General features: G+C 42.8%; 1 non-coding gene across 1 annotated transcript; it reads left to right on the top strand.

Moving 5' to 3' along the window:
- The first annotated feature begins 3259 nt into the window (after positions 1–3259).
- LOC114810515 lies at positions 3260–3396 on the top strand. Its single transcript, XR_003758214.1, has one exon. It is a non-coding gene; the product is annotated as a small nucleolar RNA SNORA7 (small nucleolar RNA).
- Positions 3397–6000: the final 2604 nt, after the last annotated feature.

Below are 6000 nucleotides of genomic sequence, written 5' to 3'. Positions count from 1 at the left end.
AAATGAATGAATGATTTGGTTTGCACTTCCTGTTTTGCAGACTTTAATCATGGCCCTTCTCAACTTTAATCTTTCCAAACTGAAGAGTCCTAACCTTGTCAATGAGGCCCTGTACAGAAATGACTCCAAACTTCTGATCATCTTGGTTGCCCTTTTCTGAACTTCTCCAGATTTTTGATGTGCTTTCTGAGAAGCAATATCGCCTAGTGGGTAGTGCACGAGCTTGGGAGTCAGAAAAAACTTGGTTCTAATGCTGGCTCTGCCACTTGTCCTCTGCATGATCTTGGCAAGTCACTTACCTTCTATGCGCCTCACTGACCTCATCTGTAAAATGGGGAATAAGACTTTGAGTCCTATGTGGGACAGGGATTGGGTCCAACCTGACTTGCTTGTTTCTACCCCAGCACTTAGTACAGTACCTGACACATAATAAGTGCTTAGCAAATACCATAAAAAGAGGGGGCAGCTAGCACTGTACACAATATTCCAGAAGAATATTTTCCATGGTTTTGTCTAGTGATAAAACTGAGTTTTTCTTCTATTTTGTACCCCTTCTCTGATGATATATAGTATCATTGCATGCAGACTTCTGGGCAAATGGGAGCTATGTTTGCAGAAATCCAAGTAGTTTTCAGAGTTGACAACAGATCCATTTTATTCTTTCATACCCAGAATCCCCTGAAGTCTTTCCCTCGGTATTCTTTCATTTCCCATTGCTTCCTGTTAGACCCACAGACCCAGAATGAGAAGCATTAGGAGCCCTTCACCAATCCAAGCAGACAGAAGGAATAAAAGAGATGTAGAATCTGGCCAGACTCCAAAAGTGCCTGAGTAATTTCAAGAATTATAAATCTCTGGTTACACATGGCTACTAACAAACAATATATTAATTTGGTGACAATAAAAAAATGCAAGACAGTAAATCCAAATGGAGATTTCAAAACTGCAAATTGAGATTTACACCAAAAAAAAAAGTCCCCAAAGTAGGTCATCCCCACTAGTTTGTAAGTTCCTTGTGGGCAAGGATCAGGTCTTACCAACTCTGTTGTACCCTCCCAAGACATTAGAACAGTGCTGTGAACACAGTGATCAATAAATACCAGTGATCAATAAATACCTTTGAATAATTGATTGATCAATCCCTACTTTTCTGGGCTGCCTTTTCATCAGCTTAATTAGGGGATGGATTGTGGAGCAGGTGCCACAGAGCTAGGTGAAACTTATCCTTGTTCCACCAGCCACAGGAGAAAAGAGGTAGAGATTTTGTCCTTGCCCCACCACGATAACTCTGGTGGCTTGGCTCCATCAAACAGAAAGGTAACAAAACAGCCCCTTGCTTCCTGTAAAATGTAGTTTCATTCGCTGCATTATCTTTGCCAAACCTAACAGGACTTCTGTACGCTTTAAAAACTCACAGCTCTCACCAAAAAATGACCATACTACAACCCTGCCTAACACTTCCTTGGATGTTCTTGATTATATATTTGGGCTTATCCTCTCTCCTGCATTGGACTTTAACTCCTTGAGGGCTCAGACCATGCCAAGTGCTTGCTTTGATATTCTTCTCTGTGCCTTTTACTAGGCTTAGCATGCAGGAAGTTTTGCTAACACTAAAGGGAGCTGCCTGACCTATGGAAAAAGCATAGAACTGGGAGTGAGGAGATCCGGACTTGGGCTCCCAGCTCTGCATTGGTCTGCTGTGTGACCTTAACCAAACTTCTCTGGACCTCATTCTTCATCAGTAAAGTGGGTTAAGGAAAACTGGAAGTCCCAAGTCCGAGCTCCTAACCTTATATCTGCTCCAGTGCTTCGCATATAGTAATCAATTAGTAAGATCCATAAACATTACAAATATCTGAAGGGTATTAGAGTCTTTAAGACCCGTGAGTCAACTGAGATTCTTCCATGGTACTTCCTGATGATTTTTGCGTTTCTACCATCTTCAACCCCATGTGGTAACAAAAACATAGAATCTGGAAAATCACAGGTGACCCAGCATTAGTCCCAGTACAAACACTACTGCCTGTTTACAACTAGATTCACACGCTTTCAGAATCAGCATGGTGGAGAGGATAGAGCACAGGCCTGAAAGTCAGAACATCATGGGTTCTAATCCTGGCTCTGCCACCTATCTACTATGTGACCTGGGGCAAATCACTTCACTTCTCCAGTGCTTAGAACAGTGCTTGGCACATAAGCATAAGTGCTCAATAAATACCATCATTATTGTGGGTAGCGGCGTAGCTCAGTGGCAAGAGCCCGGGTCTGGGAATCAGAGTTCATGGGTTCGAATCCCGGCTCTGCCACTTGTCAGCTGTGTGACTGTGGGCAAGTCACTTAACTTCTCTGTGCCTCAGTTACCTCATCTGTCAAATGGGGATTAAGACTGTGAGCCTCACGTGGGACAATCTGATCACCCCAGTGCTTAGAACAGTGCTCTGCACATAGTAAGTGCTTAACAAATACCAACATTATTATTATTATTATTATTATTCTCTGGGCCTCAGTACCCTCATCTGTAAAATGGGGATTGAGACTGTGAGCCTCATGTGGGACAGGGACTGTGTCCAACCAGATTCGCTGTATCCACGTCAGTGCTTAGTACATAACCTTGCACATAGAAAGCACTTAACAAAGAGCATTATTATTATTATTATTCAGACAGGCCTAGACTAAAAATGGGAGCTGTCCAAAGGCCCCTGGCTAATTCCAGTTCCCTGGAAACTGGCATTTCCACATCTTGTCCAGAAAGACTGACTATCTGATGGGCATTTTTCCATTTGAATGGGGAAATGACATTCTGGCCATTTGACCTATAGAAAGAAAATAACCTATTCCTCTGAATCGGGACTGTTAAAGCCTTCAAGGCTTTCAGTGCTATGTTAGGACTGGAGAGATAACAGAGGGAGAGGGAGATTGGTTTGGGTTCCAACTTTATACCATTTTGAAATCCATAAATGGCCATATTCATAGAATCTTTGAGCAGAAAAGGGCCACCCCTTGTCTTCAGAAAGAATTACTAACTCCCCAAATGAGAAAAGGAAAATAAACCAGTTTTAAGATCATTAATAACATGGCCTAGTGGATAGCACATGGGCCTGAGAATAAGAGGACCTATATTCTAATCCCTGTTTTGCCATTTGCCAGTTGTCTGATTTAGACAACTTATTAAATTATCTGTGTCAGTTTTCTCACCTGTAAAATGGGAGTTATATACCTGTTTTTCCCCAGTTTAGACTGAGAGTCTACCCCAGCATTTACCCTCTCAGGATCACACCTGGAGAGTTTCCCGTACTCTGCCAGTCTCAGCTATGGAAGGAAGGGTCAACCAGAGGCAAACCCATTCCATTCCTAGCTTGGCAGTGGCTAGTGAGTGGAAGGCAATCTGCTACAAGTCAAAACTCAACTGTGCTGGGCAGCAGCAGCAAATGAGAGAGTCAAGGAAGGAGACTCAAATTTACTGCACAAAAGGAGGAAATGATAAACCACTTCCATATTTTTAATAAGAAAACCTTATGGGTGCAATACCAGAATGATAGGCGATGGAAGTGGTGTATTCTGAGAGAGATGTGTCCATGGAGTCATTATACGTAGGAAATGACTGGACAGCATCAGACAACAAAAGCCACAGCACATAGTAAATGCATCTTAACAAATACTGTTGTTGTTGTTATTATATTATTATTACTATTATTATTATTATTGTCCCCTAGACTTGAAGCTTCTTTTGGGCAGGGAAGTGTCTACCAACTCTGTTTTACTGTACCTTCCCAAGTGATTAGTACAGCACTGTGCACCCAAGATGTGCTCAGTAACTATGATGTGATTGATTGATTATTATTATTCCACAAAGGAGTCTAAGCCTGAATATATAAGCTAGGGTTGCCAGTGTGGTTATTAGGTGCAGCTTAAGGGCACACAGGCAAAGCTCCGTGCCAGGACAGGGTTAAAGCCAGATGATTTCCGTGTATCTAGAATGAAGCTTATCACTAAGAGAAAAAAAAAATCAGCCCTGACTGTATCTGTAGGGAGCCAGATTTTTTATTGCTGATAACAGTAAATCCCCAGAAAGCCAAGGGAAGGAATGACAGGTAATTCTCTCCTCCTCTAACTCACTGAGCCCAGTACTCAGTCCATGACCAGAGATGAGTGGGTGAAACAGCAAGAACCGTCAGTGTTTTTCCAAGAGTTTAAGGCAAAAAAGCCGAGTGGTCTAAGGCCCTTGTGTGAATGATGGAAATAAATAATCCATTCATTCATTCATGCATTCAACCGCATTTATTAAGTATTTACTGTGTGCAGAACACTGTATTAAGTACTTGGGAAAGTACTATAAACAGTGACATTCCCCGCCCACATTGAGTTAAGATTCTAGCATCTAGTTGATCTAACATCAATACAAATCAATAAAATTACAGATATATACGTAAGTGCTGTGATTTGATGGGGCAGGAAGAACAAAGGGAGCAAGTCAGGCGATGTCTAGGGAGTGGGAGAAGAGGAAAAGTGGGGCTATGTCTGGGATGGTCTCTGGGAGCAGATATGCCTTCAATAAGGCTTTGAAGAGGGGGATAAAAATTTTCTGTTGGAGTTGAGGAAGGAGGGCATTCCAGGCCAGAGACAGGAGGGACCACTAGATATGTTCTTCCAAGAAGATAGAATGAGAAAAGAGTGAATGGCTTTCTGGATTTTTTTGTTATTTTTTTATGGTAGTTATTAAGCACTTAGGATGTGCCAGGCACTGTACTAAGTGCTGGAGTAGAAACAAGCTAGTCAGGTTGGACACAGTCCATGTCTCACATGGGGCTCCCATAATTAATCCCCACTTTACAGAAAAAGTAAATAAGGCACAGAGAAGTTAAGTGACTTACCCAAGACCACACAGCAGACAAGTGGCAGAGACTAAGATTAGAACCCAGGTCCTTCTGACTCCCAGGCCTGTGTTCCTGTGTTCTATCCACTAGGCCATGCTGATTCTCTGTCTCTAGCTCTGTCAGGGGAGATAGATGGACTCAGCATGAGTTTGGGGAGTGGAGCTGATTTGGAAGAGCAGTTGGGAGTAAGAATTGGGTTTTGAACCTAGGATTATTGTTGATGAGCCAAAAGATGGCATTTGGTGGTAGGTAGGTAGGATAACGGTGTGGGGAGAGAGAAGAAAGGGAAGGAGGCAGAGGCAAATGGAAGACCATGTAGTAGGGAGATTTATGGAAAGAATACCAGGGTCCCGCTGGCCTCCAAAGAGAATGATGAAAGTAAATAACAGGAGATTAAGAGTTCCAGTGCAATTTGCATGTTAATAGCGTGTTGGCTTAGGAAGTTGCATGGGCAGCCTATTAGTTCCACCAATTCTGAGGCAAAGGGATTGAAGTATGGTATGGTTTTGCATGGCTCCACCTGCCTTTCCCTCAGTCCTATTCATTCATTCAGTTGTATTTATTAAGCTCTTACTGTGTGCGGAGCACTGTATTAAGCGCTGGGAAAGCACAATTCAGCAATATAGAGAGACAATCACTGCCCACAACCAGGCTTACAGTCTAGAAGTGGGGAGACAGACATCAAAACAAGTAAATAAGCATGAATATAAATATAGAATTATAGCTCTATACACATCAAAACAAGTAAATGCACCAATATAAATAAATATTATTATAGATATGTACATATATACACAATTGCTGTGAGCCAGGGAGAAGGGGGTAGAGCAAAGGGAGTGAGTTATGGTGACGCAGAGGGGAGGGGGAGCTGAGGAAAGGGGGGCTTAGCCTGGGAAGGTCTCTTGGAAGAGGTGAGCCTTCAGTAGGGCTTTGAAGGGGAGAAGTGTGATTGGTGGATTTGAGGAGGGAGGACATTCCAAGCCAGAGGTAGGATGTGGTCCAGGGGTTGATAGCGAGACAAGGGAGAACGAAGTACAATGAGAAGGTTAGCACCAGGGAGTGGAGTGTGCAGGTTGGGATGTAGAAGCAGTGAAGGGAGGTGAGGTAAGAAGGGACAAGGTAATGG

Source organism: Ornithorhynchus anatinus, chromosome 3 (genome assembly GCF_004115215.2).
Source record: "Ornithorhynchus anatinus isolate Pmale09 chromosome 3, mOrnAna1.pri.v4, whole genome shotgun sequence".
Taxonomy (NCBI): Eukaryota; Metazoa; Chordata; class Mammalia; order Monotremata; family Ornithorhynchidae; genus Ornithorhynchus; species Ornithorhynchus anatinus.
The sequence above is the reverse complement of the archived record's forward strand: the minus strand, read 5'-3'. Positions and strand labels throughout refer to the sequence as shown.